The following is an 11938-nucleotide window of genomic DNA, read 5'->3' on the forward strand; positions in this document are numbered from 1 at the left end:
TTTGTTGATATATATTCCAACTTTACAACCCGATCAACCACTTGTTCTCTAAGACAATGATACTTTATGGGTATGTTTTTGATTTTTGAGTGAAGAACAAGATTCTTGGATATACTTATAACGCTTGTATTATCATACATGATGGGAATGGGTTTGTCGTAAGTTACCTTCATGTTTTGCCATGCCTACTTCATCCACAAAATACAAGTGCAACAAGTTGCAGCTGATATGTACTCGACTTCAGTGGTAGAAAGTGAGATAGAAGTTTTCTTTTTGCTCAACCATGCCACTAGGGACTTCCGTAGAAAGAAAGCACTGTACTTGTGTTATTTTTATGGTCTACACTGCTAACCCAATCAAAATTTGTGTATGCAGTCAATAAGAAGTTCTCACCCTTTGGATACCACAATTGATAATCCATTGTGTCTTTTATTTACCTGAAAATTCTCTTTGCAACTAAGAAATGACTTTGCTTGGGGGTTGATTGGTATCTTTCTACTAAGCCAACAACTTACATTATGCCTATCTATGAGGATATTAGATACAATAAGATGCTAATCATTGATTTGAAATTTTTTTAATTTACCTCTAGTGACTCATCATTTTTGTTAATCTTACATCTAGTGACCATAGGAGTGCTAAGAGGTGAACACTCTTCCATTTCAAACTTCATCAACGTTTCTTTGAGGTATTTTCATTGGGAAATGAACATGCCTTTTGCTAATTGTGTACTTTGTAAACTAGGGAAAAATGAGAGTTCCCCAAGAATAGATAATCTACATTGAATCATTATATTGTTTTTCATCCATCTTGATGCTTTTAGATTGGAAAAAGTGGAGGAATCAACTCACAAGACCATTTTTGCCCACGGGACCCAACAAAACATTCACCAGGCACACTTGCTTTTTCGAAGGCACATATGCAATGCTCTCTCTTGTTGACAGCTAAAGCTAAGGAAAATATTTAAGTAGGCGACAACCAAGCCATATTTAGGATGGGGCTCCTATACCAAATAATGTGAGGTATAATTGGGACCGCATATCGGGGAGACCCCTTTGAATGTTGCTAGGTCTAGCACTGTCAACAATTCCTCATATCATTGTTTTGAAAGTATAGAAAAACAAGGTCTAAAATATCTATCATAGGTACCTTAAGGTCTCTTCTTTGTCTCCTCCATATTTATGTTCTAAAATATCTCAAAAAGAAAGATATAGCGAAAGTACCAAGTTAACTTGTTTGAATAAGATTTCGGGAGCAGTCAAGAACCTAACTTCCTTAAAGCATGTCCCCGCAATTATAGTGCACCAAGGTCTAAACTTTGAACCATAGGTACATGTCCCTGTAATTATAGTGCACCAAGGTCTAAACTTTGAACCACAGGTACATGACGATCTTCTATCTATATCCTCCAAGTTATACGACCTGAAATATCTCGAAAAAAAGAAGAAGAAGAAGAGGCTATAGCAAAAATGCCACTCTAACCTGCTTGAAGAAGATTTAAGGAGCATTCAGGAAACCTAACTTCCTTAGACCATATCTCCAAAATTATAACGAATCAAGGCCTAAAATTTGAATCACAAGTACATGAAGATCTTCTGTCTATACCATCCAAGTTTCACATTCCACAACATCCCAACATAAAAGTTATAGTGAAAATTCATAGATGGCTCATTCACCCCATAAATCATATTTTTACTTCCACCTTTAGAGTCCAAGAATCATCCCAAAAGTTACTCATCAACTCCTCTTATGACTTCAAATTTGTTTTTTCTTGGATTGTTTTCAATGAACTCATATTCCTTTCATTTGTATTGTTTGTATGTTCACTTATGGGGTTGACTTGTAAAAGTGGTTGGGTTGTTTTGCTTGTACTTTTGTTGGGTCATCTTGATAAAGTCTTTCATATCTCCTCGTTATTATGGAGTTAGAGGGAGTTCCATATACCACTGGAAAGGTCCCAGAATAAGATTCCAACCACATATCATATGCTCCCATTTTAGCTAGGTAATCTAGTAAAAATTCCTTCAAAGATAGTGTATCCAAATGGGGCATCAAAAGTCCAAAAACAATATTTTCAACAATATTTCCAACATATGGGGGCTATGAATCTACAAGAGGGGAAAGAAAGGGACCTTAATCATCTAAGTGAAAATTATTTTATGATATTGCTACTTATGTCCTATCTTGAGTTTCATTGTCAAAGTGAGATACATGGACTTCCATGAGGGCACATGGTGTTATGTTACCATGCAAATATAATCTATGGTTTTGTAGAATGTTAGGGAATTTTGTTCATTATTCCTTGAATTTGCTTCTCTTTGCTTGTGTTACCATAATGTTGTTGTATTTAAATTATGAGAAATAGATGCCATGTAATTGTTTTAAAACAATGGATGTGATATGGGCGATGATTGAGATAAGCATGAATTTAAGTTGCATATGAAAATCCCCAAATCATAATAAAGATTCCATAGCTATCATGTGTTGGAGTACTGAAGGGAAGTGATATAGATTAAGGTACTATTTAGCAAAGAAGGGGATCTCATTCTTAGCGTTGTGCAGGTTGAGGGGAAGAGGGGTTAGTTGATTGGGATGATTATTGTGTTAAATTTTATTTACTTGTGAATTCAGGGAATTGGGTTATATGAGATAAATTAGAGTCAAACCATAGAAATTCATCGTTGTGAATTCATAGACTTAGTTTAGGGATGGCCTCTATTACAAAGAGTATAGGTTATACAAAGCCTTTGGTTGGATGGAAAATTCTTTGTTTATAGCCAGTTGGTGTATAACTTTAAGAAAATAAGTATTCTTTGGATGTTTATGAGTTTGCAATTATTATTGTGCCTATTTATGTATGAATTTACTTGTTATTTAATGGTTTGCTTTCACTTAGATGAATTTGATTAACCAAGTATGAGATGAATTGCATTAGACCATATCCATTCCTCATTGCAAATTCATAAATTTTAGTGTCAAATTCCACATTAGAATGCATGAATGGTAAACTAGGTACATTATAGTTAATGTTTTATCCTAGGAAATTCACTCATGCAAGGAAGTTGTATTATTCTAGGTAGGGTTAGGTTTTGACAAGGTTAACCTAGGCACCTTAATTAGGCTATTTACATGCATCATACATCCTATTCTTTCATATTCTACAAAGGAGAGATATGGCCATACAATCGAGATATGCAAAGATTTTGGCAAGTAAATTGATATGTAATATTCAGTTTCAAAGTAAATATACAAAGTGTGATTGAGAGTGGTAGATTTGTACTTGATGTCATAATTTTGTATATAAAACACACAAAATATTACATAAAATTAAATGTGAAAGTAACTTTTAGCTTGAGAGCTTAAGGTATTGTTTAAAATGATGATGACTAACATCCATTAAGACCAAATATGGTCTATTGGAATTTAAGAAGGTAAGAGATTACTCAAAATTCTTTAGAATTTTATTTCTATGCTCGAAAAGAATAAAGAGAAGTGTTATAACATCAGCATAGTTTTGTTGAGTAAGAAGGTCAAGAAGGTTGGTACTGTGACAAATATTTTGAAATTTATATCTAATCTAAGTTGGACAATCTAAGATTAAAAAAATTCAGCTTCCACCCTCTTAGAGTCACAAATGTGACAAACTCTTTCATCCCAATGTGTTTTAGGAATTGACCAATGCTCAATTCCACTATGGAGCTCACGAGAATTTTTTCTTACCTTAGCAATGTTTATTTTCTTTTTTACACTAGTCAAGACAAAGAGATGCTTTTGATTTTGAGATTTTGGTTAATCACCTCCTTATAATATCTTAGTTTTCTTTTTCCCTCTAAATCTTTAACACCCCATATTTTTTCCTTAAATTTTGATGCAATAATATTTTTATATTCTTTATTTTTGTAAAATGACATCCTTGTTTTTTTTTTTGACAAGTTTGTATAGTGGTTATATTACCAAAAAATATGAGGTGGAGCATGCTCCTATTACATTCGGTGATAATAATATTCAAGCAATACAAGTGTATTGGGAACGTAGTCCCTACTCCTATATTTAAAATCCAAAATTCTATAAATTCCTATGTTTATCCTAGCGTACTACCTTGCATATTGGCCTTCAAGTAATATAAATTTAGATAACATTGTGTTGTTTGTTGCTTTTCATGGTTTATGCACTGATTGTTCCTGGGAGGACTGTTGCTTCTTTCCTTGATAGACAGAGTTTTCTCCTTCTTGGCTCATAGTGGTGGATTTGATATATTCCACTGCTTCCTCTAAGTGCACGCATTTGTTCTTGAGTGCCAATATCTCCGCTTTTTGGCTTTCCATTCTTCTCTTTTAATAACTAAACTCCATTCTCATTTCCAACTTAATGTCTTGCAGAGAATCTTGGAATCTGCTAATCATAAATTTATTTGCCTTACATGTTGCACATTCGTCATTCCTTGCAGCTTTTCCTATTGGATTGAATTTCATCTGGTTCACTTCCTTTTCTCAATTGTTGAGATGTTTGTTGTTCATTTTGTTGTTGATATTCCTGAGACTTCTGTTATCTGTAGTGTTCTTTTTGTTGCCTTTGTTGTGCGTTGCTCTGTTGAAGTCCGAGCTTATAGTGACTTCTATGGTTGGTGTAAATTGTTCTTCCTGTGGCAAATAGTAGGAGACGGAGTGGAGGATAACTAAAAGAATATGCATGTGACTTCTGTTACCTGGATTGTTCCTTTTGCTGCCTTTGCTGTTTTCTGTTCTGTTGGAGTCCGAGATTATAAAGACTGTTGCAGTTGATGTATATTGTTCTTCATGTGGCAAGTGGAAGGGAACAAAGTGTATGATAACTGACAGAGGATTAAAGGGAAGGGAGCTCAGGGATGCTCGGAGGGAGGAATGAGAGGGATTATGAAGCCTATGGTTTGGCAAGCCTAGGATGAGCCTGCTTCTAACTATGGATAAAGTATTGAAGGGAGCATAACGATGAGAGAGGGGGTAAGGGAGGAGCTGGTATGACAAACTTTCCGTCTGCCTCCTTGTTTGAGAACTGGTGTTAGCCTCCTGATGAGGATTAGTCTGATGAAGGATGCTCGGATCGAGGGTCAGAGGGGGTGAATTTGCTAGAGGGATTTCAAACGCACTGCGCAAAGAATGGGGAAGAGATAAGTGATTTTGGTTAATATTAACACAACAAAGTGAAGAGCGGGGCGCTTTAGACTTTAAGGGAGTCAAGATGCTATGGTGTTTGTCCACGATGAGACATTTAGCTGCGCACTTCATGAGATTAGGATCAAAATCGTCCTTGAACCTCAGACTGTATAATGATTCTAATTTTCCCCTGATTTTCCGCTTGATATCCCGTGAGTTCTATCTGATATCTCCTGCATGGGTATCTTCTTGTTGATTTCCTGTTGTCATTTTGAAATCTTTTTTGGATTTGTCACTTTTTTTTTTAAGAAATTCTTGCTTCATGACATACGATTTGATCTATGGAACTGAGGTGTAGTATATCTCTTCGTTCTCCCGTGTGGTTCCTTCTTTTCTTTGGACTGCTTGGTTTGCGAATTCATCAACCAGTTGATTGTGTGTTCTCAGAACATGTTTGAATGTCACCACTCCCGAGCATTCCAGATTAGCTCTTATCCTCCTATATATTTTGTTCATGGCTACATTGTTGGGACTTTTATTTCTAGCCATTGCCTCTATAATAATAGTTTAATCTCCTATTATGATTGGATCTTGAATAAATCTCTTTTTAATTATTCTTGACCCCATTAGCAAATTGTATGCTTCTGCTTTGTTGTTTGAAGTTTCTCCAAGACCCCATTCATATGAGACTATCTCTTTCCCATCGGGATCGATTATGATTCCTCCTGGCCCTACTTTCCTAGGATTGTTTTTTGATGCCCCACCAAAGAAGAGACAATATCTTTTTTGTTTTTTTTTTCCAATTTGCAAATTCTTCTTCACTAGCCTAATTTTCTAGCTCTGTGCTAAAGGAGTTTTCTTGTATCCTTTTTGCCCATTGTTTTTTGTTATGGCTTTTTTGATCCAGACTTTCTCTTATCGTTGTAGGATTTTATAGTCCGTTGTTGTAGTCCCTTTTGCATTTAAGATTTCAGATGTTAAACCCCAAGTTTTGGATAAAATTTTCCCTATTCTTGGGATATGGTTTCTAAAGATACTTTTGTTTCTTGTCAACTATATTTGGCAACACAGGACTACTGAGATGCATTTCCAGAACCTCTGAATTGTCACCTTGTTCTTTGTTGAGTAAGGGTATGCCTTCTCCCAAGCTTCATAAAATTCTGGAAAGGGATTGGCAAAGTTTAAGTTGATTTCAAGGGGACTTAAGAGATGATTCTAGCACTCTTTAGCTATCTTGCAGTCCTGGAAAAAGTGTCGGATGGTTTCTTCTTCCTTCAAGCACATAGCACACCTGGAGGGACCATTAAAGCCTTTTTTTTGGAGATTTTCACTGGTTAGGATTTTGCCTTTTAGGAGGGTTCAAATGAATATTTTGATTTTAGGTAAACTTTCAGCTTTCCATACTGTTTTCCAAGGGCCCCAATCATGTTGATTTGGGTGGTCTTGTAGGGATTTATAACTAGTTTTGACTGTGTATCCTCCTCCACTTGGGTCCCAAGCAAATTCATCTTCTTCCTCAATGCTTGAGGGTGCTTCTCCTTTGAGGTGCTACCTTAATCTATTCCATTTCCCTTTCAGATTTGGAGGGGTCGTTATATTTTTCCATTCTTGCCATTCTCGCTGATCCCAAATAAAGATTGAGTGAAGAGTTTTGAGGCCTCTTTCTGTCAACCATTTTTGAATGCCTTCGAGTTCCAAATGAAACTTTAAAGGCTCTTTTCCCATAATTCTATCCTCCCAGATCGAGGTTGTTTCCCCGTGCTATCTGAATAGTGGAATTGTCTTTTTTACAAGCTTCCATACTTGTGTACACGGCCTTATGGGGACATTTTCATTTAATAGTTTTTTTTCTAGATTTGTCCATGTACTTTGTGACTAGTGTTTTTTTCCACCAGCTCTCTTTTCCAGTTATCATTCTCCATATTATTTTCATTCCCAAAGCAACATTCATTAAGCCAGGCAATCTTATTGATAAACCTCCTTGTTCATATGGTAATGTTACTTTCTCCCATTTAACCAAACTGAATTTTTTATTCTCTTGTTTCCCTCCTTGCCATAAAAAACTTCTTATTATTAGCTCCATTTGTTTATGTGCAGTTGCAGGTGCGAAAATTATTGCATACTGATAGATTGGGAGTGCCGAGAGTAATGCCTTTATCAAGATCACCCTGCCTGCCATATTTAGCGCATCATACCCCAGTTTTGAATTTTATTTTTCATTTTTTCAATCTGTTTGCTCCATAATTCTACCTTCATATTTTCTTAAGAGATAGGGAGCCCCAAATAGAAGAAGTGGGTCCATTTTTCCTGAGTGGGGATTTCTAAAATTTGTGAGATCCTTTGCATGGTTCTGGAAGGAGTGTTCCAAACCATATATTCTGCATTTTGAGTTATTTAAGAGCCCCCCTGAGAGGTGAAGAAAGTCTTCCATAACTTTTTTGAATCTTCTTGCAATTATTGTTGAAGCCCCTCCTAGTAAGAGGGTATCGTCCGCAAAGAGGGAGTGGTTTATGCTCTTTACTCCTCTTTCTTATGGAGACCTGTAATAATTCTCTCTTCTTTGTTTTTCTAAGGCTCTACTTAAAGTTTCAGCCATTATAATATAGAGAAAAGGAGAAAGCGGGCACCCTTGTCTGAGACCTCTAGAGCTCTGGAAGAATTCACTTGGTCTTCCATTTATAAGAGGTGCAATCCATGGGGCCAAGATGCAGGGCTAGATGACCTCTACTATATCTTGAGAGAATCCAAATTTTTTGAGAGTTGCCATTAAATATGGAAAGTTGACCCTGTCAAAGGCGTTTGCCATATCTAATTTTATAATGATTAATTTCTCTTTCCTTTGCATGCTTGTATGAATGGCTTCCTGTACAATAATTACATTGTCAATAATTTGTCTGCTAAGCAAAAAGCCTCCCTGATTTTCAGATATTATTTCCAAAAGAACTTTCTTGATTCTGTTGGCAATTATTTTAGTAATAATCTTGTAAGAGGAATTGCAGAAGGAAATGAGGCGGAATATATTAAAAGTGGATGGATTGGGTTCTTTTGGGACTAGAGCCAAATAAGAGGATTTTGTATTGCTTCCTATTTTTTTTTTAACATTTCTCACCATTCTTAGAAAATCCTTTCTTATTATATTCCAATGTTGCCTGTAGAATGCTATTGTGAAACCATCTGGCCCAGGGGCCTTGTCTGGATGGAGGCTCCATATGGCTGCAACTACTTCCTCTTCTGAGATCTCTTTGTTTATTTCTGAGTTTTTCTCTTCTTCTTTTTTGTGTGCTGAAGGAAGCTTTCATAATCTGTTGTTTCTTCATTGGCTGTAAGGAGGTTTTTGAAATTATTATGAGCTGCTTTTTTCAGCTCTTCTGTTCCTTTGATCTCTTTCCCATCAACTTGGCTTTTATCTATCTGATTTCTTTCTCTTCTTATTTTCATTGTGTTATGGAAGAAGGTTGTATTTTTGTCCCCTACGTTGAGCCAAAGGCTTCTGGATTTCAGTCTTTCCTCTTCTTCCTCTTTTCTATTTTCCCTGTATATTTCCCAAAATATCTCCTTCTCTTTTAAATAATCTTGTTTTTCCTCCTCTTTGTTTTCTTTTTCCTTTTGCATGCTATCCATTTTTATTTGCAACTCTGTTTTTTTTTTTTTTTAATTTCATTCTCTCTTGCCCATACCTTGAGTTTATTTCTCAATTTTTTTAGCTTTGTTTCCCAAACATATTGAGGTGATCCTGTAATTCTTGGTGCCCAAGCTTTTGTGATTTGATTCCTGAAGTCTTCATTGCTGTCCCATATTGGGTTGTATTTGAATGGAAGAGGCCCTTGATTTTCCATTTTACACAATATAATTGCCATTGGCTTGTGATCTGATGTCATTGTATGAAGAATTTTAGATTTTATCAAGCTGTAGCTTGTTGCGATGTTTTCTTGGACCAATATTCTATCCAGCCTTTCCTTTATGTTATTTTTTCCAACTCTCTTATTGCTCCAAGTATATTTCCCATTACTTGGAGGGATATCCATTAATTTGTGTTGCTCCATTATTGTTTCCAAGGCATCCCTAGATGGATCTGCATGATATATCCCTCCAAACTTCTCTTCTATATCTAGAACCAGGTTTAGGTCCCCTCCAAGGATTATTTTCCCATTTTGTACTTCAGTTAGAGTTTCCTTTATAATGCTCCAGCATTGCTCTTTTTCCCTGTAATGATTTGGTGCATATATATTGATGAAAATGTACTGCTCCTTTGTACTTGTTTGCTTTAGATTAGTTTGGATCCAATGCTATTCATTTTTGTTGTTGTATCATTTCCCATTGTCCTTTTTTCCAGAGTGTGCAGATTCCTCCTAAGGCTCCTGCAGCCTGTATTGCTGCTCCTTCACAATTTTTTAGTTTTTTATCATTTTTCCAATTTCTTGACTATTTATTTTGGTCTCTTGAATCATGAATATGTCTGGGGATTCTTTTACTAATATGTCCCTTGTTGCATTTTCTTTGAAACTTGATCCAGTCCGCAACAATTCCAGGAGACCACAATCATTACTTGTTTGTTTGATTGTGCGCGAGACCTTTCCCTCTCTGGTGACTTTTGTCATTGTTTCCAATGCTTTTCCCAAAAAAAGAGTCCATTGGTTGTTGCGTACCTAAAGCATCTCCTTAGCTGTTGCTTCATCCCTCAGCTCCTTATTGGACTTCCTTCCTGCTTTATTTTTTATGTTCAATGATTTGAAGGGATTCCTTGGACTGATTTCTAGTTAATATTCCATCAACTGATGGGGGAGGTGGAGAGCGAGTGCTTGTAAGAGGAGGAGTAGTAATGGGGGAGCTATGCAGTTGAAGAGGAGATTAGGGAGAAGGAGGGGTTGAAGGCTCTTCCGATGGCCCAAAGGGGTTTATGTTAATGAGAGAGGAGGGGATGTCTGCTTTAGGTGACAGAGGAAGGGGGCCAGAGGGGACAAAATGCTACGTTGAGGAGGGATGGGGTTGTTTGTTGGACGATTTCTTCTGTCTAACCTACTCCCACTTGTTTTCTGAATCTTCTACATTTTCATTTTCATTTTTTTTGAGCATCTATTAGCGAAATTACCATATTCATGACATACCTTGCATTTGAATGGGATTTTTTCATAATCCAGCTGTTGAATGTGTGCCCATTGATCCACTTTGATATTTATCACCTCTGGAAGCCCTTTCCCTAAATCCACTTCTACGCAGATTCTGACACGGGCATGCTTGTTCTCCTTTGGTTCGCATCTGTGTATGTATTTCCCAACAACATTTCCAATGGCCTTTACTGAATCATCTCCCCAGTAGTGAAGAGGGAGGTGTGGCAGCCTGACCCAAACTGGAACAGCGTTGGGAACATCCATTTCAGGATCGAAATCTGGTGTCCATCTGTTTAAATACAATCCTCTTGTGTCCATGAAATATGGGCCATTCTTGAATATTAGATCTCGATCTTCCTTGGTTTCAAAATGAAAGGTGTAGTATCCTCTTCCACAAAATCTGTTAGATATTTTCCCATTGATCGACAAAGTCTAGTTCCTTTCACCCCATTTCTGAACCGTCTTGGGTAAAGGCCATAGTCTAGTGAACTGCCCAACTAATCTGCGTTCAGTAAGAGACAGCGCTGCTCTGCGAGGGAGAGTTGAAGGGAGGGTGATTTCAGGAATGTCTTCCAATCTTTTAACAAACTTGGTTACTGATGATCTGTTTTTGGGAGGACCCATTGCAGAGATGAGGGAGGCGAAGGCGTTTGCAGTGTCTTTCGTATCTTGTTGGCGATCTGGTGGAGGATCTCCATCCTCTGGAGGGTCCATTTGGTCCATGGCCTTAGCAACAGAGGGCCGTTGAGAGGCAGCTGCGAACTGGGTGTTTCCAAGCTAGGCTACGCAGGGTAGCAGCGCGACAACAAAAAATATATATATGTTTTTTATTGGAGGCCGCACGAACGAGAGCCTCCGCTGCCACAAATTATGACGTGCACTCTCCTCAATGGGAGATGCTAGGTAAACCCCCCTCCCAAGTGCAATGGAAGTGGTCTTCCTAGGCCATTGACGTTCTTGATCATAGATTGACCCCGCCCAGGTAAGTATAAAATGACATATTTGTTTATCCCCCAAAGATTGGAAGAATAAGTTTGTATGCATGATATATACTTAGTATTTCATTTTTAACCATATTTTTCATTACAAAAATGAGAGTTATCCAATTAATTAATTTAGTTATTTTATGGACTCTTATTTGTAGGCTTATAACTTATTTTTCTCTCTCACATAAATTTATATACTCCTTTGGGATAAATAAAATAATTACATCATCAACATGAATAATTTATATGGTGTTCCAGCTTTCCATGGTTTGTTATGCTATATATTTTGACCTTAAAATTTTAGAGTGTAGATCATAAGTTTGATATACATTTTTTAACCATTCATTTATATATGGACATCTAACTATAAAAGTTACATGAAAGAGTCTACATGTTGACTTGACTATTTTACAATGTTTTCATAAGGGAATCCAAATTTTAGATAAGCTCATTCGAGCACTTCATCCCAATGTGTTACAAATTTTTTCCCTTTTATTTTTTTATACAATACAACCAATACATTGATGGGAAACTAGAGATTTTAACACTAAAATTTCTTTGGATCATTCCATAAGGACGAAGGGATTGGTTCCTTTTCTTAGTTTGAGATATCTTATTTATGCCTCTTCTTTCCTTCCAAAGGCTTTATTAGAGGGAAAACTAGCTACTAACATTTGGGCGACTCTCGAGTCATAATAACATGTGAATTTTT

General features: G+C 36.6%; 1 non-coding gene across 1 annotated transcript; it reads right to left on the reverse strand.

Annotated features, from left to right (window-relative positions):
- Nucleotides 1-11070: 11070 nt before the first annotated feature.
- Nucleotides 11071-11230, reverse strand: LOC149168869 (U1 spliceosomal RNA). The gene has a single exon (XR_016260032.1). It is a non-coding gene; the product is annotated as a U1 spliceosomal RNA (small nuclear RNA).
- Nucleotides 11231-11938: the final 708 nt, after the last annotated feature.

Source organism: Pinus tabuliformis, chromosome 4_2 (genome assembly GCF_031772625.1).
Source record: "Pinus tabuliformis cultivar Carrire ecotype Pingquan chromosome 4_2, CPIR1, whole genome shotgun sequence".
NCBI lineage: Eukaryota > Viridiplantae > Streptophyta > Pinopsida > Pinales > Pinaceae > Pinus > Pinus tabuliformis.